Source organism: Sturnira hondurensis, unplaced genomic scaffold (assembly GCF_014824575.4).
Source record: "Sturnira hondurensis isolate 20B ecotype Veracruz unplaced genomic scaffold, ASM1482457v3 Scaffold0022215, whole genome shotgun sequence".
Taxonomy (NCBI): domain Eukaryota; kingdom Metazoa; phylum Chordata; class Mammalia; order Chiroptera; family Phyllostomidae; genus Sturnira; species Sturnira hondurensis.
This window is the reverse complement of record NW_028094846.1, coordinates 12,927,709-12,949,693: the sequence shown is the minus strand read 5'-3', so window position 1 is coordinate 12,949,693 and position 21,985 is coordinate 12,927,709. Positions and strand designations below refer to the sequence as shown.

The following is a 21,985-nucleotide window of genomic DNA, read 5'->3' as shown; positions in this document are numbered from 1 at the left end:
TCAGTTGATTTTAAGTTAAATCAGCAGAGTGTAAGGTGGGGAAACAGCAGAACACTTCTAAAAAGTCAAAATGAAATACTGCAGTTTGAGCATTTTACAATAGCTACTAGAAGTAGTGGTAATCAATGGGGGGGGGATAAAGAGTGGACAACTAAAAAGAACAATGTAAAAAGAAGGGGCATGATGGTTATAATTTTAGGAAATAAAATGAGGGACTTCTGTCTTTTCTCTCCCTGTAGGAGTAACTGAGCTATTGGAACATTAGGCTACAATAACGAAGGCAGAGGAGGACTTCAGTTGGCCATCAAACTGAGTACCTGCCGCAATGGCTGGCTCTAGAATACAGCACACCGGAAACCCAAAGTCCTGTTTCTAGATCAGCTATTGAATTTAATTGGTACTCATTCTTTGAGTATCATATCCAATTTAAGTTAACCAATTATTTTACTCTTTAAGTTCTCACATCTGTAAATCAAACGTCTGTAAATCAAAGAACATTTTACCCAAACTATCTTTTATGACCTTGGAATGAGCAGACGACATCTACAAAAGTAATGATCAATGGTTTAATCCTCATTATCCAATACAAAAATACATGTTTCAATACGCCCTCTATGTGCACAGGCTAGGCTGAAAGTGACGATCTTCCTAATCCAGATGAATACAGCACCGACAAATGCTTAATAATGATTATGATTACATGAAAAAATGGAAGCACCTTGGAAACAATTTCACGGGTACTGGGCTGAACACAGGAGTCAGAGAGAATGAGGGTGGATTTGATCAAGAGACTGAATAAAAAGAGCAGGCATTAAGCTGAGCTAAGCAGAGCAGAGGCATGTAGGCTGCTACGCCCTTTGGCTTCCCCAAGCACATCATTCATCTGTTACTGCATTTAATACACTGTACAGCACATAGTTTACTTGTCATCCCCACTCAGAATGTAAATTCCTCAAGGACAGCAACCTTGTTCAATTCATTTTTCTATGCCAAATCCTTAGCATAAGGTCTGGCACAAAGAAGATAATCAATAAATGTTTTTTGAACAGGCAAGGTAAGGGCAGGATTTCCTATTTAAATTATTGTATTTAAAACCTAGGTTATTTGTGCAAGTCATTTACTCAATGATTCTCATCTTTCTAAACTTCCATTCTAGTCTCTGCTCTCTGGGGTTGTAGCTGAGACTGTATAGCTATATTTAACTACTCTTCTGCCAGAGGGCTCCTTGTTAGGCTTTGCCAATGGAGGTAGTAAATGAAGACTGGAAAGGAGGAAGGGGGCGAAGGGACTTCATCCCAATTGCTGGCATCAGCAACTGGTTCCAGCCTCCAGTTTCTTTCTGTACTCCCAGAACTAGCTGTATGGGCAGCTAAACACTGACCTCCTCAGAAGTTCAGAACCAGGCCCATGGAACCTCTTCTCTGAGCTCTCAGGTTGACTGGTGAATTGTTCCCTTTTTGTTCTTACGTCCACCTAACCAACTCCCTTTACTAAATACCCACTGTTGAAATTCCTACTGACATCTCTGTTTCCTTTACGGACACCAACACATTATTAAACAGTGATTTTAACTGCTCTCCTCCGCGACATCCTCTTGCTACTTCATTGAAGGGTAAAGAAAGTTTGGAGTCATTCCTATAGATAAAATCTATTTTCCAAAGGATAACTCAAAACCTGTTACATTTGTGCCTGTTAAGTTGCAGTACAAAAATCATTTAACTCTTATGATGTAAACTAGCCAACTTGAAAAGATAAAATAGAGAGGACAGGAGAACTGTTCCAGCAGCGCAGGCTGTTCCGAACTGGTGCACGCCCCCTCCTTCTACTACAGCACACCTCTGAGAGAAAACGTGAGAAAACGTGAGACGGCAGGGCTGCTCTGCTGTTCCTCGGTGGTCTCAGCTCCCAGGAGCCGCTCCCAGGGTGGGCATTACGCCATCCTGAATGTGATTCTTATATTTAAAGAGTTTTTTTTTTGTTTTTGCCGTTCAACATGGCTCCTAAAAGCAAGCTAACTACTTCATCTAGTGTTCAACACAGAAACAGCAACCTGTTCCAACACTAAAGCTGAGCTGAACTTACTGGCATGTTGTTCTCCCTTTTTAAGGGATTTTCGAGTATAATTTTTTACTACATGTGATTTTCATTTTACATATTGACTTTAGAATTTAACTTCTTCATAATATTCAACACCACTGTACAGCAGAAACAAAAAGAAATCCCTCCCGCAGGACAGCCCACAATCAACACATCTTTTGAAAACAAATGACCAAAACACTTTGAAATTTTTCACACGGTCTATTATGTCACGTAACAAGATGACTTCATTAGACAATTTATTCTGAGATTAACTTCGAGAATAACTTTTCATCATCGTACTTAATAAATTGACTCGCTACGCAGAAGCAGCAAAAGCGTTGTCAACCCTTTCCCTAAAAGACATGGCAGAAGGTAAATTCAGGCAACAGGGCTCCTTCTAAGAATTTTCAGTAATGTATGTAGATGCTAAGTATCCAACGAGAGCTGTCACTAGGCCTAGCCTAGTCCACTTCAGCTGCCCAGCATCTATACGACAAAGATGTAAAAAGAATCTCAAACTTGAAAGTCTACGGCCAGTCCCATGGGCGTTCCTCCACAAAGCATAAAACCAGGGAACAGCCCACCCACTCCCTGCCAAGGGACACACCAACACCAGCTTCTGCTTCAGTGCCAAGCGTTGCACGGCCACAGTCAGCACATCCATGCAAAATCAAGCAAGCTGTACTCTTACAACGAGAGACACCAGAGGATCCATTTGACATATTAGGTAGAAAAGATTAGGGGTGGTGAATAGACAAGATATATGGACCTTCAGGGAATGGACAGGGTAAATGTTACTGTACCTTTATACCCCAAATTACATCGGGATCCAAATTCAGTAAGTTAGTATAACACAGACTTTGGAGAAATGGAAAAAAAATCAGGAAATTAATTAACTGGTTTCTGATCACAATGTTGTAACAAACAATACTAAAAATCAAGCACAAATCTGTATCTAATAATAATCTAATTTCACAGTATTTTTCCTTTTCTAAAAACTGCAAACTGTGATGCACTGTTTAGTTTCTCCAGATTTAATAAATGAGCCACTACCAAATTATGAGGTGCTTTAAGTCATACTTGGAATGCTATTATAATTTTAACAAAGTGCTTCTTAATATTAACTCACTTCTCTTGGCTGGAAGGAATTACACTTTTTTGCTGGTGTGTAGAAATGAAACTGTCACTGAAACATCTGGTTATATATTATTCATTAGACATCTATCACCTTTTACTCCAACGACTGCATAATATAAGCATAAACTATGAATAAATCAGATTAAAGAGACAGACCTGACACCCAAAGATGTCTGCTGACCTGCTCTACATTTCTGTCCATACAAACCTGGGAGCTAGCTGCCTGAGTGCTCCTCACAGGCAGAGGAAAATTCAAAATTCTCAAAGTCAGCATTATGTTAGTGGTTCTCATTTGAAAAATTTCCATGCACCACACCTAAGAATCATTAGCTTATTTTTCAGATACCTGAAAGGACTAGCCTACTGAGGCAGTTTTCCTTCATAAATTCTCCAATTCACTCCCTCACCTATTAAAATTAACCTCAAATGTGGACTCCACAAGGGTACCTGAAGGAAGGAACTCGAATCCCTGGAAGAAGTGAGAGGCCATATTTGCTGTGCTTTTCTTGGAAAATGGAGTCTTATATAACTACCCATTATTTTACTAAAAAGTATGTTCAATGTACCATAAGATTTTTAAAAATACCTGTTGATTGTGACAAGCAGAAATTTTGCGGGTGGGGAGGAATAACCAAGAATCACGCTGCTGTCATTTAAATTTTTTATAAAACAAAGCATCAAATATTCATTTTAAGAACCACACTCTAATACCAATGTAAGTTATTAAATATTCAACAACTATACCGTAAGGCAAGTGGGGAAAGAAGATTAACTACCAATTACACTATTTCAGCTCATCATCTTGAAACTACCAAAAGTAGATTTATGTAATGCCAATCACTCATACATTAGTTTTCAGCACGATTCTCTGTCTAAAACACTGAGACCATGTCCCAATTTTAATTTTTAAAAGCAATAAAGCATATTACTAAAATAACTGAATGCAAACCTATCCTTTTCATAGCAAATCTCTTTACACACCTCAAGGCAGCTTGACATCTTCAAACCAGTTTCCCAAGAAAAGGCACACACATTATCGAAAACTTCTGACAGCCATGCAGGCAAGACCCAAAAAGAGTTCAAGAAGACAAGCCATTATGATTATGGCCACAGCAGGCAAATAATGGGAATAAACCTCAAAGTGGAAGACCAATTTTTTACTAACAGCACCTCCTACTCCCTACTCCCCTACCTCCGGGAGTAGGGAGGTGACTTCTGCAAGAAGGAAACGATCCTGGGGAGCAGATCGAGGGCTCCCCGGCGACACCGGGTACCGAAGATCTCCGGAAGATCTCCGAGTAAACCACAGGATTCAAAGCGAGAAGCTTCCAGCAGAAACAAACCCAGACACCCCCTCCCCCCAGGACTCCTCCAGGGCAACCTCGCGGTTTAGAAAGCAACAGATCCTCCCGAGCTGGCGGGCACGGCAGTCCAGGAACGTTTTTACCGAGAGGGGTCTCCCCGCAGCCTGCAGGGAACCCCCGACGCCAAGGAGCGCCCTCGCTCGAGCCCCGATTCCGACATCCCGGGTGGAAGGGGCTCTTTGCACAAAGCGCCCCCGCCCCACCCCCACAGCTTAGACACGCTACGGGCTGAGAGGGGGAAGCCCAGAGGGAAAAAACCCGTATTCCACGCCTTCCGCCTCCGGAAAGGGGCCTCGGAGGGGCTGGGGCCCCGGCGCGGAGGAGGGGGCCCGCACGGCAGCCAGCCCCGGCCTTAGCGCCGTACAGCTGGCAGCGAGGGCTTCGCGTCGGAGGCAGGGATCCTTGAGCTTCGCCCACCGCTCGTGGGTCCTCCACGAGCCGGACGCACTATCCCCTCCAAGGCCCTCGAAGAGACGGGAACAATGAGAAGCCGCCCTCCCCACGCCGAGAGCAGCTGGGGGCGGCGACGCCATGTCCCTTCACACCCCCACGGACACACACCCCCGGGCCGCCGTCCGCCGCCCGGTCAGGCTGCGGTCCTGCTGTCGCAAGGCCCGGCCGAGGCTCCCTCGCCCTTCGCTCCCTCCCCTCCGACTCACCGGCTCCTGCCCCAGCCCGGGACTTCGATGACCGAGGCCAGAGTGAGACTCGAGTCCAAGCCTCCGCGGCCGCTGGCGCCGCCGCACAATATGGCGAGCCTCGGCTTCCGCAATGGAGCTCGGGAAATACAACAGGGGCCGCTCAATATTCATGAGACCGAGGGGAAGCCGGCTTGGCCAATGCTGCGGGGAGGGCGGGAAGGAGCGAGCAGGCGGGCGCGGAGGCGGAGGAGCTGGACGGGGACCGAGACGAGGACGGGTACGTGCTTGGCGCTGGAGCGCCGCCGCGTGCTGGCCTGGAGGCCCGTGCCACCGCCCCTCCCCGGCCGCCGACCCCGCCCCCTGCGCCCTCCGGGAGGCTCACGTAGCCCCCGGCAACGCCCGGCGACGGCGGCGCCTCCTCGGCTTGGCCCCCCTGCCTCCCGGAGCTCTGTGCCCGGGCCTGGGCCCACACGGGGCCTGTGCTTCCCCTGCCCGCTGCGGGGGTTTGCGCTGGGTGCTCAGCTCCCCGTCACTGCCCCCCAGCTCTTACACCGGTCCCGCCCGGTAGAAATCCTCCCTGGGTATGCACCTCCAGAACTTCACCTGAACTTCAGAACCCAGCCACCCCTTTCAACACTCACTTTCCACCCCGCACACTGAACCTACAAGGTCCAATTATTCCAGGGAAAATGGCCTTCGATGCTCGATGCTCGAATTATATTGTTGGACGTCTGTATGCGTTCTACTTGCTCTCATCAGCTCTCACTATTCACCTGGCTAATCTTCTGCTTCTATCTGGTCCCTCCCAGTATTAACCTTCTGAATTTGAGAATATAAGCATAGATTAGATACGTGAAATCATTATCTAAAGCATAACCAATTCGTTTACCAAAGATTATATGCATGCATAAAAATTAAGCTCTAAACTGAAAAAAGCACCAAAGAACTGAAAGAGTTCCCTCACCTCAAGAGATACTATTGATGAGGTGTCAACTTTTTTTGAAAAAATAATGGTAACAGGCTGGGATTCTCCTGGCGTAAAGTGATGGACTGCACTGGGAATTCTTGGGCAAGCTAGGTTCAGAGCCTCCAGTGTGTCTCTAACTATGTGACTTACATAAATTAGTACATAACTCCTCTGGATTTATTTTTCTTATTTGCAAAATGAGAGGATTGTGTTGGATGATTCTTAAGTCTTTTTCAGCTTTGGAACTCTCCAAAGCTCTCTACGAGCAATGCCAAAGAAGTGGTATGAATTTACTTAGGATTTTGGAAAAGCAAAGGATCAGTTCCAGCTGGTGTGTTCAGAGATGATTTCCCAAGGGGCTAGGATTTAATATTTAACATACCAGTGACGACGCATTAGGTCTCCTACCTATCAATCCATTAAAGTAAACAATAGCAAAGCATCATTATTTTTCAGTGACTTGGAAATTTTCATCTACTATCTATAACTTTGAGTTAGAAGCTATAATTCTCAGATTCTACAAGCCACTTCCACTTCTTCCAATGTGGAAAAATAAAATAAAAATAATCATTAATGCTTCTAAGTCTTCCTTCTAGTAAGGGTCTCCTTTCTGGAGACGGTGCAATTGCAGAAGCGTCTCCCATCTTCATTTGTGATGACTACATGCGTAGAGCAATGAAGGATATTCATAATTCAGAACCTTTTGCTCTGTTAAAATGCTTATGAAAATAATGTGTGTTTAGATTAAGAAATTCAACTGATGTTGAGAAAAGCGATTATTTGTCGAAAGCACAGTCTCTTTATTGATGGAACTTAAATATAGTCCTTGAAAATGTTCACAGGAGAATTAGTGGGAAAATGGAAAACTTAAGAGATATCTGGTTTAAATGTGATTAAAAAGTTAGACCTCAGGCTAGCATCCTTAATATGGAAGATACTACTGACAAATTAATGGAACCCATATAATCTGTTTTATCTCTTACTCAAAAGCTTGGCACTTTGAGAGTATTATGGGCCTTCCTGACTATATCAATTAGGAAAGGTTATGTCATGGTGTAGTAGTAAACACCTCCAGAACCTCCATGCCTTAACGGAAGTTTATTACTTGCTCCTACTTCATGTGGCTCAGACTCACTCTGGACTGACAGGCGATCCACCACCTTGAAACTGTATTACCCAGAACATGACGACTGAGTTTCCACGGCAGAAGAAGAAAGTGACTAAAGAATCCACACGCTCTTTTCACAACCTTAGACTGTAAATAAATCACTGTTCACATTTCATTGGCCAAAACTAGTTACACATAGCCTTCTGCAAGGGGACTGAGTCCTTGGACTTAATCCTTGAACCCAGTTTAGGAGAAGCGGGAATATGGCGAACAACACTCATGTCGACCACCCAGACCCCCTCATTTAGCTCCTAGGTAAAAAATTCCAAAGTGGCTTCCAGAGAGTTATGCTTTCAAAAATGAACCCTCTGTACTAGTTAAGAGTTGACTATTATGTAAATAGAACAGACTTTCCATTTTCTTCCCTTTTGTTTAATTGCATAGTAAATCAAAGTCTATCAGTAGTGCTTTGACATCTACAGCCTATTTTTTTTGGCTAACTTTTGGCTCGACATAAAAGATATCACCCTAAAAAACATTTTCTACCACTCTGCCCCCACCTCTTAAATATACTTATTAGAATGATGATCATATTTTAAGTAGGAATATAATACACTAACATTACATAATGTATCATATTATAGGTGGATGACTAGATGAACTCTGGTTAAAACGGCTATTTTTTCCTCCAAACTTCAGACGTAGTACCCTGTTAATCACACGGTGAATTAGGTAGGCATTTCTGATCACAAAAATCACCTCTTTACTGGCCGTCTGCTATGTGTAATGCTACAAAATTAGATTAGTTCAGCTCAATCAACTTTTATCCAGCACTTGGTATGTGCCTACACTCTACCGAGTGCTTGGAATAAAGATACTAGTGTAACTAATACCTTTAGTTACTAGTACTAGTAACTAAATTTACACTAGTACACTAGTGACTAGTTATACCAGTTATATTAGTGTAACTAGTGTGTAACTAGCGTAATTAGGACTTAAATTCTTTGAGAGCAGAAACCTTGTCCATCAGTGTATACCTAGAGATTATCATAATGTTTGGCAAGTAGAGCAGATGCTCAAGAAATATATACTAAAAGAATGAAAGACTGGGAATCTTTGACCCCATGTGACGCAGTGAGCTTGTTTGGACTCACCATTATCACTCAAGAGCAGAAATTTCTATCAAAATTGCCTTTAGTCCCTCCAGAGGCTTTCTGTATATGGGCAATGTGTCTTTGGAAATTCACAAATGGAAATTCACACCTGCCTATTGTATATCCACCACATGGATTTCTTTTCATTTGTGCTCCAAATATCTGTTATCTGCTCATCTGAGGTGAAGACTGCAAGCCACCAACACATAAGCTATGTATATATCTCAGTTTATAGAGCACTTTTATATCCATTATTTCACTGAATCTTCACAGCAACCCTCCAAGGTATTATTCCTACTTTATAGACAGGGGAAATGTGACTTCTGTCACATTGAGCTCAGCATGGCAGAGCTAAGGCTCAAACCTAGGTCATCTGATTCCAAGCCCCAAATACTTTCCATTAAGCCATCTGTGCCTTCTGGCTCAGTGCTGTACACACAATTCCAGCAATTTTTTTCTTTCTAACTGGTAAACAGTACGTGAGACAAACATCTCCGGAGCTTCCACTCAGCACTAGTCATTATTCCAATCCTCAGTGTGGTTTATTTTCCAGAAGCTGGAGATGATACTAAATATAACAGTATACAAACCTGATCCATTGACAGAAAACCAGCAGGTTTTGTTTTTGTTTTCTTACAAAACTTGCTTTAAGAAATCAAGGCAAAATAAAAACTGAAAGGTAGGTTGAAAAATTGGAATAGCTTGGGATGTAATCACTATATAGAAAATCTATATACAGCTCACACATATACACACATAATCACGTGTGCTCCTCTTAACTATCCAACCTAAAGGAACAAAAACATTAAATACAACGGGCCAGTTAGACTTTAGGGGAAAACTGAACAATATTACTATTTCCCTCCTAGGGGGACTTAGAATGGTATTTTTATATGTCCCAGATGTGACCACATTCTGCCTAACATCTGTTAGTACATTTTATTAAAATAATGAACTAGCATGTGTTTGAAAAGTCAAAAGAATGAATACAGCTTTTCATTCCGATGCAGCACCAACAGTCAACCATTTCTTTGCAGTTAATAACAGAGTACATCAATGGGAGAGATTACGGTGATATCGAATTTCAAACCTAAAATAAAGTATGATTCCATAATGAATGGCTTTAGTTTTCTAATACGAGGAAAGTTGATTCCATTCAAACACACTTTTGATGTATGCCTTGGTGCTGGTTGGGAGCATTGGGAATTATCCTGGCAACTGACAAGGGTTACAACATCCAGATGGAAATTCAGACCAGAACAGAAACTTCTCTGGGAGAGAAGGTTGGAAGATCCCAGAGGGGAAGGACAGATGGAGAACACGGAATACTGAAATCGAGTTACAGCTCGCTCAACTGCTTTTGTGGACATTTTCATGTTTCCTACTGAAAACCAACACGTGTGCTAGAATGGTTTTCGTGGGATGAGAGAGTGGAGGATAGAGGCGTCTCTTAACTAACACATTTCTTAGAAATGTTTTTTAGTAGAGAACTTAAGTGAACTGCCGAATCCCATCCGTACAAAGAAAGTTTTATTTTATTTTAGATGACCTCAAGAACAGAAAACCTCTGCAGTATCCATCCACTGAGTATTTTGGTAGCATCTACGTTAGCATTTTGTTCTCTACAAAAGCCAACCATTTGAGTATACGTTGAATAACACACTAAAGTAGTTTATAATTCAGGCTCAACATGCAATAACTGCCTAGTTGGGGGCACTGACCTCTTTTCCCTGAGATTGTCAAATAAAAAAAAATGATAACAGCCAACACAAAAAAACACTTCCTGGTATGAATGAATGAAAATTATAACTGCTAGGTTTTGTGGGGTGGGGTCAGGTCAGCAAAAAGTATTTTATTTTGGTGTGCTGCAGAGTTTTAGTATTTAGTTTGTGTGCCATGAGATGAAAAAAGTGGAAAATTACTAATTTAGGTAAATCTGAAAATCATTCTGGTCAACCTAGAAAATGGAGGTTTGGTTTGGTTTTGAAACATTTTTTTATTGTTGTTCAAATACAGTTTTCTGCTTTTCCCCCCCTCCCCCCTCCCCACCACCTGTTCCCACCTCTCTCCCCTGTTTCCGCCTCCCCTGGTTATTGTCCATGTGTCCTTTATAGTTGTTCCTGCAAACCCAGAAAACAGAGGTTTTACATGTTACATCTAGGAAGAGAGATTTTCTAAGGATTTGAGTCTGTCTATAGAAAACTTTTGTTTTATCATTTTAAAAATAAACACATTCCATAGATCATGCTTATAAGATCTGAATTGACTATGCTTTGTTAAGAATTCTAAAGTCTGCCACAAAGGAAAAAGACTGGATAAATGCAGCTGCAAATGAACTGTCCTACAATAGCTTGCTGTTGACAGTCGAATTTCAACTCCACCTCTTCACATTTCCACATCTTTAGCCTCTGGTCTTCACTCTTGGACTTCATCACATTAGCTGCTCTGGATCAACCCTTCCCGAAATTTCAAAGACTACCTGTGGATCTGACCTCAGCACCACTGTGTCGTCTTCCACGTGATCCAGTTCTTAGTTATTCACTGACCTATTTATTTCCAGACTTAGCTCTTTCATTAGGTTTGGCGATATTTTCACCCAGCCTGTAGCTTGGGCTTGACAAAACCAACTGCATTACAAGAAGATGTCTCAAACACAACTTGTGGACACCATGCCATTCATCTCTATGGACAAATGCAGGAGACACGGAGCACCCACGTGGAAAAGAACAGAGAAGCAATGAGATGTCTGTCTTTGCACACTCCAGGGGTGGTGTTGGGTCAGGAGAGCCCTCATGGTGGGACTGTCCTGTGGTATTGTCGTAGCTACCCAGTGTAAAATGAAGGCTGGCAGGCAAGTTCATCATTGATGTGCTTTCACAAAGAACAGTACTTGAATATTGATTTTACTAACTGTTGTCAAAACACACTAACATTTCATACCAAGAATGAAAGTTTAAATGCTGCACAGAAATCTTAATATTCCAACTGAAACTTGAAATTTGACTGGTTCTCAAACTATGTTTAGCATCTTTCTCTCCTATGTGTTTGCTTGTATTATCAGGGTGCACCCTGTCTTTACTCATCTTTCTTTCTTTTCAACATTTTTCATTGTTGTTCTAGTGCACTCTTCTGCCTTTTCCTCCCACTCCTACCCACCACCTCAGCCCTCCTCACCTCCCTCCCCTGTTTCCACACCTGCCCCATTGTTATTGTCCATGTGTCCTTTATAATTGTTCCTTCAAATCCTTCCCCTTTTCCCCTATAATCCCCTCCCCTCTCCCCTCTGGTCACTGTCAGCATGTTCTCAGTTTTGGTGTCTTTGGTTATATTTTGCTTGCTTGTTTGTTTTGTTGTTTAGCTTCCTGTTAAAGGTGAGATCATATGGTATTTGTCTTTCATCTCCTGGCTTATTTCACTTAGCATAATGCTCTCCAGTTTCATCCATGCTGTTGCAAAGGGTAGGGGCTCCTTCTGTTTTTCTGCTGCATGGAATTCCATTGTGTAAATATACCATAATTTTGGATCCAATCATTTACTGATGGGCACTTAGGCTGTCTCCAGTTCTTGGCTATTGTAAATAAGGCTGCTATGAACACTGGGGTGCATAGGTTCTTTTGGATCAGTGTTTCAGGGTTCTTAGGATATAATCCCAGCAGTGGAATTGCTGGGTCAAAAGGCAGTTCCATTTTTAGTTTTCTATACTATTTTCCATAGTGGTTGTACCAGTCTGCAACCCCACCAGCAGTGCACTAGGGTTCCCTTTTCTCCACAACCTCTCCAACATTTGTTGTCTGTATTTATCTTTCACCATGAGTCATTACCCTTCATGACATAGGCCCTAGCAATTGACACAGTATAATATATGTATGTATTAGATATATGTATATATACCCATTACTATTTGCCCTGCTCCTAAGATAGATTTGTTATGCCTTTAGTACCGATAATAATTGCAATTTTTAAAAAGAAGTCACTAAAAATATTTGCCTTATATTTTTTAAAAAATAGCATCTAGCCCTGGCTGGTATAGCTCAGTGGATTGAGCGCGGGCCTGTAAACCACACAATTGTGGTTCAATTCCCAGTAAGGGCACATGCCTGGGTTGCGGGCCAGTCCCCAGCAGGGGACTCACAAGAGGCAACCATACATTGATGTTTCTCTCCTTCTCTCCTTCCTTTCCTCTCTAAAAGATAAATAAATAAAATCTTTAAGAAAAAAAAATAAAAATAAAAAATAGCATCTAGTTTAATCATATAATATCATTTAGAAAATGCAAATGTGAGTAGATATAATTTCCTACCTAACGGTTCACACAATCAAAATACTTATTTTTAGTCAACAGTTACGAGCACAGATATACACACATTAATGATATGCAGGAAAAATGACACAGGCTCTTAGGAGGGCAATTTGGTAGATGTCTCTCAAATTTCTAAGAAATCCAATTTCAGGAATGTATCCCACAGAAGTACACAAGTGTGCAAAGAAATATATACATGGATGTTCATTTTTGCATTGCTCATGTTCATTAAAAGACTGTAAATAACCCACATTTTTGGCTAAAAAGATGTGGTATATTTATACATATAACTTAAAAATAATAAGAAATGCAAGTACTGATATAGAAAAATATCAAAGATATATTATTACGAAAAAAATCAAGTTTCTCAACAATATGTACCATATATTCCATTTTTATAATACAAAAATATTCAAAAGAATTTATACCAAACCATTAAGAAGAGCTGTATTGAAGGAAAGGAAAACTTGTGAGGACTTTGAATTTTAAATTATTTCTTAATTTCTGTATTGTTTGAACGTTGCACAATGAAGTGAAACATGATTATTATGAAAGCAGCAAAGACATAATTGCATGTAAAAGTTTAATAAAAATGAGTGAAATTTTCAGCAATGTCTACCTATTGTTAACTGAAGGACTGAGAAAAAAAGAACACAGGTGTTCCAGATCGAGCATCATTAGCCAAAACAGAACAACTAGAACTGGAGGATTTTTTACCTTGTTTCCAGAGATCTAGTTGTACCACGGCCTTGAAAAATCAGAAATTCAAATAGCTTATTACTAGACCTCAATTACCATTTCCACAAACATTCCTAACCCTGCTTAGTAAGAATTTCAGCTAAATAGGAACCAACCAATGATTATATAGCCCTCAAATAGCCATCCTTTAGAATAATTCTGGGACCTATATAATTATCTTGGGGCTCTGGTCTCCTAATTTATGTCCCACTAATTTATGTCCCATAGTCTCTAGGGGAAATCTCAGGTGGTATTGTCAATTAGACTCCCTGGTACGCCCTCAAGAAATTCCTACTGATTTAGCACAGGATTGCTGAAAGCAAGTACTGCTTGTAGGTTGAGTATAAAATTTTATCTTTGCCATCTAATATACCTCTATTCAGGGAATTTTTATTCTTCAGACTCTTTGACATTACCATTATGGTAAAAAAATGTGGGCAGTATATTTGGCTGGGTTTCAGAGAATTGACCTTCCTCGAAATATAGCTCGAATGTTTCAAGGGCTCACGGCAAGAGAACTAGACACTGAAGATGGAGGTGGCAGGGAGGGGCGCTGGAGTTGTACAGAGGTAAAGAGGACTCAAGAACTGGCTGAAAAGAACAGGCTATCAGTCCAAAGTGGCCAAATACCCAGAGCTGGAGCAAGAATACCATACAAGGACAAGGAAGAAGTCCAGAAAAACAGGATCCAGGATAAGTGAAAGGAAGGGCAAGGTTCTCACCTGAAAGCTGAACCAGGGTATCTGAAGCCAACTGAGGACATCGAGAGTAGCTCTCTCTCCTATATGACAAGTAAGAGGAGAAATAAGGGAGAGGCACAACATGTGAGCTGAGGCTGGCATGCGACTCCCCCGCCGTGACCCTAGATCCTAAAGTTTTAGGCGGGCCACATTTGAAGACACATGCAAAACAGAATAACAGAACGAGGGTCCCGAGAAGCACAGAGTCACATAGGAAAACTGGAGGCATAGATCCAAAGAGAGCACCAAAACCGGGAAAACGCCTGAGATAAGCGGCAGGAAGCAGGGAGTGGGATGAAGAGAGCCAGGGACAATGAGAGCTGAGCCTGTGACCACTGGCTCTTTCTCGGTTCCCTTCATTTCTCTGACCTTCTGACCCTATCTGGCTTAGTCTCTTTGTGGTTTCTCACCATCACCCAAAACTCTTAAGTTTCAGAATGTCCCAGGATTACTCTCAGAACCGTTTCTCTCTTCATTTATATCCTTTCCCTGGGTGATCCTTTTTTAGTCACGAAGCTCCAAGGGCAATGCTATCCATATGTTGACCACTCCTAATTTTCTCCAAACTTACGAACTTCTATAAGTTATCAGGAACTTCTATAAGTTATCAGAAACTTCAGGACCTCCCCAAACACATGTCCAACTCCTTAATCAGACCCTCCACTTGGGTATCTAATAGTTATCTCGGATATAACATCCCTAAACCAGACACCCTCTTCGAAAATAAATGAATATATAATTGTTAAATGTTATTTGTAACTGTAATATCTATATGGCTTTACGAGACCTGGGTACAAAAAAATTAATCTTTAGATAATTACTTAAAACCACATGAACAATGCAAATTTAAAACTAATGTTTCAAGTCTATGGGCATGCATATTGATTTATATATCACCTTAGCAAGAGTCTACAATTAACCAGACTAAGTAATTCAGAGGCCTAAGACGTAAAACTTCTCTTCCAAGAACCCAGCACCTAGGAGGGGAGTCAGACACATGCTGGATGGGATGAGGCAGATAAGGGAAAGGAAATGGGAAAAACTCTCCCTTGAGGCCCATTGTTAATTACACACCGCGGAACAGCATTTCTCATAGGACTCTAGCCTTGGCAACAGTAACTTTAATCCTGAAAATGAGAATTGTAGGTAAATTCACAACTGCGCTAATAGCCAACAACCTCACAAACTCTGTATGTGCTATTTTATAAGTGTCATATCACTGAATCTTCACAACAACCCGCGAAGAAGTTACCATAATTAATACCATTTTATTTGATTAGAAAATAGAAGGTTTAAAGCATTTCAATACTTGCATAAATCACCTCAAGTAATGGGGTGAGCAAATCCATATCCTTAACCATTATTCTAAATTGCCTTTCTACAATTGATACTTTAATAACAACGGTGCGAGGTTTTCTGACTACCTTACTAAAGTAAATAATAAATTGATGGATAATCCAAATAGTGAATATCCATTATACTACTAATAATCCCCAATTACTAACATAATTGGATAAAAGGGACTATAGCATAGGTAGCTGTGAAATGGTAGGTTCAGTTTTCAAAGCTCATAAAGACACAGCAGCACCAGGGATATTGTTTCAAGTTTCCTGCTGATCGCCCTTGGAGACAAGCCCTTCGTTCTAAAGTGCGTTCTGTGTTTGGGCCTTCTCTTATTACTCTAACATAGACAAGCTGGGATGGAAAAATCATCAAACTTGTAAAGGCTGAGAGAATGGAAGCCACAGCCTATAGGCATATAGTCTTTCAAATTTATTACCTGCCTTGCATTGATTTATCACATAGGGTGGGAATTTAAACCAGATGCATGCTTAATGGGGGAGACCATCCAATGACAGATCGGCAAGAGGCACCGAATGAAACCTCATCTTGACAGCAGAGAATGAGAATTTATAGGTGGTTCAGAGGCCTCCTTTTATGTTATTTATATAATAGCGTAAATGTTCTCCAATCATCCTTTCAAATTAACTAGGACTTCGTGTCTTAGTCCAGAAGTTGTTGAAATTTCTGCCTTCCGAAATGCAATTATTTTCACTTTGAGAAAGACCTAATATTTTCAGAGTAACTTTTACTGAACCTACAGCAAAGCATTCTTGGAAAATACAGCTCGGATATGTAAATATTAATATCCACACATTCCCATTTGTTTATTTTACCTGGAATCTAGACATCACATTTTAATAGTTAGACTTCAATAACACATCTTTGTCTGCCATCTGTTTTATTTTTTAACTTAAGCTTTAAAAACTCTATCTTTCAAGTCACATTTAAGTATTGAAAGCAATTTTATGTTAAGGATGAACACCTAAGAAAAAAATATTTTCGGACTTCCGCCAAGATGGAGGCGTAGGTGGAAACAATGTGCCTTCTCCCGCAACCAAGTTTGAATACAACAAAGGTTTAGTAAACAAAGACACAGCCAAAGAACAGAAAATTGAACTATACAGAAGTCTGACAACAACGAACCATTCAACCCAGACTGATAAAGCAGCAGAGGAGCGAGCAGTGAGACCGACCGCACGGCCCCGCGGCGGTGGGAGGCGGCAGAGGGGGCCCGCCATAGCTTTCCTTTGGCCCCGCCCCCACATACAGCGTCACAACCCAGCGACTGAGTTGCCCTGCTCTGGTGAACATTTTAGGGCTCCGATTCTGCTTTGTAACAGGCACGAACAGCCCAAAAGATGGTGTAAGAAGAACTCAAAGTCCCAGAGCCGATAACTGTAAGTGACCGAGAAATTGCCAGCCTCTCAGATGCAAAGTTCAAGACACTGTTTATCAGGATGCTCACAGAACTGGTTGATTATAGCCACAAATTAGAGGAACATATGAAGGCTAAACTAATTGAAATGAAGGGAGATGTCCAGGAAACCAATAGAGATGGAAAGGAAACTGGGACTCAAATCAAGGGAGTGGACCAGAAGGAAGAACAAAACACCCAACCAGAAAGGAATGAAGAAATGAGAATTCAAAAAAATGAGGAGAGGCTTAGGAACCTCCAGGACATCTTTAAACGTTGCAACATCCAGATTATAGGGGTACCAGAAGGGGAAAAGAAACAGCCAAGAGTGGAACACTTATTTGAACAAATAATAAAGGAGAACTTCCCCAGTCTGGCAAAGGAAATAGACTTCCAGGAAATCCAGAAAGCTCAGAGAGTCCCAAAGAAGTTGGACCCAAGAAGGAACACACCAAGGCACATCATAATTACATTAGCCAAGATTCAAATGAAGGAGAGAATCCTAGAAGCAGCAAGAGAAAAGGGGACAGTCACCTACAAAGGAGTTCCCATCAGACTGTCAGCAGATTTCTCAAAAGAGACCTTACAGGCAAGAAGGGGCTGGAAAGAAGTATTCCAAGTCATGAAATCCAAAGACCTACAGCCAAGATTGCTTTACCCAGCAAAGCTTTCATTTAGAATGGAAGGACAGATAAAGTGCTTCTCAGATAAGGTCAAATTCAAGGAGTTCATCATCACCAAGCCCTTATTATATGAAATGTTAAAGGGACTTATATAAGAAAAAGAAGATGAAAAATATTAACAGTGAAAGGACAGCAAACTCACAGTTATCAACAACAACACCTAAAACAAAAGCAAACCTAGAGGACAGCTAGATCAGGAGTGGAACCATAGAAATGTAGAACGCATGGAGGGTTAGCAACAGGGGAGTGGGAGGAGGAGAAGAGGGGAGAAGTTACAGAAAATAACATAGACAGTAGGTAGAAAATAGATAGAGGGAGGGCGAGAATAGTGGGGGAAATATAGAATCTAAACTTGAGACACGTGGTCATAAACTAAAGGGAGAAATGGTGGGGGAGGGGTGTACAGGGTGGAGGGGAATGAAGGAGGGGAATAGAACAACAACTGTAATGGTATAATCAATAAAATATATATTTTTAAAAATATATTTTTTCTACATTAGCCTAACATGAATTATCAATCTATAGTTACACATTTCTTTTCAAAACTTTAAAATTATTAGTGGAGAAAATATTTTTCATAATAAACACTATAGTTTTAAAACTGTCTTGAAACAAACAAAAATACACAATATGGAATAACTTTGCAGGCATTCCTCTGTTTTTGAGGGAAANATAAGTCCCTTTAGCATTTCATATAATAAGGGCTTGGTGATGATGAACTCCTTGAATTTGACCTTATCTGAGAAGCACTTTATCTGTCCTTCCATTCTAAATGAAAGTTTTGCTGGGTAAAGCAATCTTGGCTGTAGGTCTTTGGATTTCATGACTTGGAATACTTCTTTCCAGCCCCTTCTTGCCTGCAAGGTCTCTTTTGAGAAATCCGCTGACAGTCTGATGGGTACTCCTTTGTAGGTGACTGTCCCCTTATCTCTTGCTGCTTCTAGGATTCTCTCCTTCATTTGAATCTTGGCTAATGTAATTATGATGTGCCTTGGTGTGTTCCTTCTTGGGTCCAACTTCTTTGGGACTCTCTGAGCTTCCTGGATTTCCTGGAAGTCCATTTCCTTTGCCAGACTGGGGAAGTTCTCCTTTATTATTTGTTCAAATAAGTGTTCCACTCTTGGCTGTTTCTTTTCCCCTTCTGGTACCCCTATAATCTGGATGTTGCAACGTTTAAAGATGTCCTGGAGGTTCCTAAGCCTCTCCTCATTTTTTTGAATTCTCATTTCTTCATTCCTTTCTGGTTGGATGTTTTGTTCTTTCTTCTGGTCCACTCCCTTGATTTGAGTCCCAGTTTCCTTTCCATCTCTATTGGTTTCCTGGACATCTCCCTTCATTTCAATTAGTTTAGCCTTCATATGTTCCTCTAATTTGTGGCTATAATCAACCAGTTCTGTGAGCATCCTGATAAACAGTGTCTTGAACTTTGCATCTGAGAGGCTGGCAATCTGTTGGTCGCTGAGAGTTATTGGCTCTTGCACTTTGAGTTCTTCTTGTGCCATCTTTCGGGTTGTTCGTGCCTGTTCCATAGCAGGATCAGAGCCCTAAAATGTTCACTAGAACAGGGCAACTAAGTCGCTGGGTTGTGACGCTGTATGTGGGGGCGGGGTCAAAGAGGGACAATGGCTTCTCATCTGCCGCCTCCCGCCTCGGCCCTCACAGGTGTGGCAGCTGCCACTGTCACCGGGCCCACGTGTTTAGTCCCACTGCACGCGAGTGTGCCACCACCGTCAGCCCTCGCCCCCTGGGGCCTGCGTGGTTCATCTCACTGTGCGCGAATGTGCAACTGCGGTCAGTCTGCCCCACACCCTGACTGGGTCCAGGCTACTTGCTTGCCTAGGTCTGGGATCCTTCCTGCCCGACCCTGCTCCACTGCTGGCTCTGCCCCTCTTACCGTCCCGGTTGAACGGTTAGTTGTAGTCAGACTTCCGTATAATTCAATTTTCTGTTCTTTGGCTGTGTCTTTGTTCTCCAAACTTTTGTTGTATTCAAACTTGGTTGTGGGAGAAGGCACAGTGTTTCCACCTATGCCTCCATCTTGGCGGAAGTCTCCATTTTTTTTAAAATTTAGAATCTTGTTGGTGGACATTTGTATTTGTTTCCAGTTTTTGGTTGCTAGATATTAAGCTCCTATGAACATTGTTGGTTAAGTTTTTGTGAATGTATATTTTACTCTCTTGGATAAACAGCTAGGAATGAAATTGCTCAATCACCAGGTGGGTGTATAATTTGTAAGCTCCCACCAGCTATACAAAGAGGCTCTGTCATTTTATATGTCCCCAGCTGTGTATGACAGACCTGCTTGTACTACACACTCAGCACCAACTGGTGTTGTCAGTCTACTTACGTTTAGCCATTTTAGTGGGTGTGAAGCGGAATTTCAATGCGGTTTTCATTGATATTTCCCTGATGACTAATGATGTTGAGTATCTTCTCATGTATTTACTAGACGCTTCCATGTCTACTTTTGTGAAATGTCTGGCCAAGCCTTTTGCTTATTTTTAATTGTTTTTTATCCTTTTATTTTTGACTTGTAGGAGTCCTTTATACATTGTAAGTTCTTTATCAGATGTATGTATTAATATTTTCCTCTCAGTTTATGATTTGCATTCTTTTGTTGTGTTGATTGTTAAGGTAAGAGCCCCCTAATTTTTTAACTTCTCAATTAATTTTATTTTTCAATTACAGTTTAGATTATATTCTTCTGTGTTAGTTTCAGGTGCACAGAATAATGGTAAGACAATCACATACCTTAAAAAGAGTTCCCCCCAATATTTCCAGCTCTCTCCCGGCACCATATTGGTTTGCATTTTTAAACAGACTTTTTAAAAGCAGTTTTAGGTCAACAGAAAAATTGATCAGAAGGCATAGAGAATTCCTGTATCCCCCCTCCCACTACCTATACATAGCCTCCTCCACAATCAGCACCCTGCCCCGGTGTGGTGTATTTGCTATAATGAATGAACACATCATTATCTGCCAACATCTATGGTGTATTTACATCAGGGTTCTTTCTAGGTGTTGAACATTCCAGGGGCTTGAACAAATACATAATGACAGTTATCTACTATCACAGTGTCATATAGAGTAGTTTCAGTATCCTAAAATTCCTCTCTGCTCTTCCTGTTCATCCCTCCCTGGCCACAACCTCTGACTATCACTGTCTCTGTAGTTGTGTCTTTTCCAGAATGTCATAGAGTTGGAATCACAGAATACGTAGCCTTTTAAGATTGGCTCTTTCACTTAGTAATATGCACTTAAGGTTCTTCAGTGTCTTCTCAAGGCCTGGCAGTTCATCTCTTGCTGGCACTGNATACATAATGACAGTTATCTACTATCACAGTGTCATATAGAGTAGTTTCAGTATCCTAAAATTCCTCTCTGCTCTTCCTGTTCATCCCTCCCTGGCCACAACCTCTGACTATCACTGTCTCTGTAGTTGTGTCTTTTCCAGAATGTCATAGAGTTGGAATCACAGAATACGTAGCCTTTTAAGATTGGTAATACGTAGCCTAATAAGATTGGCATATTACTTTCACTTAGTAATATGCACTTAAGGTTCTTCAGTGTCTTCTCAAGGCTTGGCAGTTCATCTCTTGCTGGCACTGAGTCACAGTTCATTGTCTGGATGTACTGCAGCTCACTTATCCACTCACCTGTTGAAGGACATCTTGGTTGCTTCCACGTTTTTTGCAATCAGGAGATAAAGCTGCTATAACATCCATGTGCAGATTTTGTGTCAACATAGCTTTGCAGCTCATTTAGGCAAATACCAAGGAGTACCATTGCTGGATCACACGGTAGCACATGTCTAGTTTTAGGGGAAACTGTCAAACTGTCTTCTAACCTGACTGCACCCTCTTGCATGTTCCATCAGCAATGAATGAGAGTTCCCATTGCTTCACATCTTCACCAGTGTTTGGTGTTAGTGTGTTGGATTTTGGCCAGTCTGACAGGTGGTAGTGGTGTTTCATGTTTGTTTTAATTGGCGCTTGCTCAATGACCTATGACATTGACAATCTTTTCATAGGCTTTTTTTCTGCCAACTGTACATCTTCAGGGTTTTGCCTATTATTTAATTATATTTCTCTAATGAACAATTTCATTATTACCTTGTATACATATCAACACAATCCAGCTAAGTACCATACCCATCACTACACATAGTTATTCTTTTTTGTGGGGTAAAAAAAAAACTTAAGATAACTTTCTGAAAAATATGCACCACTTCACAAACCCGCACGTCGTCCTGGTACAAAGGCCATGCCATTCTTCTCTGTATCATTCCAGTTAGGACGTGTGTGCTGCCAAAGCAA

At 41.3% G+C, this 21,985-nt stretch overlaps 1 protein-coding gene and 1 non-coding gene across 3 annotated transcripts in view; both read right to left on the bottom strand.

Annotated features, from left to right (window-relative positions):
• The window catches only part of RNF2 (ring finger protein 2), a 33,358-nt gene extending 28,040 nt beyond the window's left edge, over nucleotides 1-5,318 (bottom strand). The window contains exon 1 of one of the 2 annotated variants that reach the window (XM_037035055.1): nucleotides 5,240-5,318. The gene's annotated coding sequence lies outside the window, so the exon portion shown is untranslated. Of the gene's footprint in view, nucleotides 1-4,408; nucleotides 4,486-5,239 lie in introns of those variants that run through there. The other variant, XM_037035054.1, reaches the window with a different exon arrangement.
• A 16,564-nt stretch (nucleotides 5,319-21,882) lies between these two features.
• LOC118979288 (U6 spliceosomal RNA) lies at nucleotides 21,883-21,985 on the bottom strand. Its single transcript, XR_005064878.1, has one exon. It is a non-coding gene; the product is annotated as a U6 spliceosomal RNA (small nuclear RNA).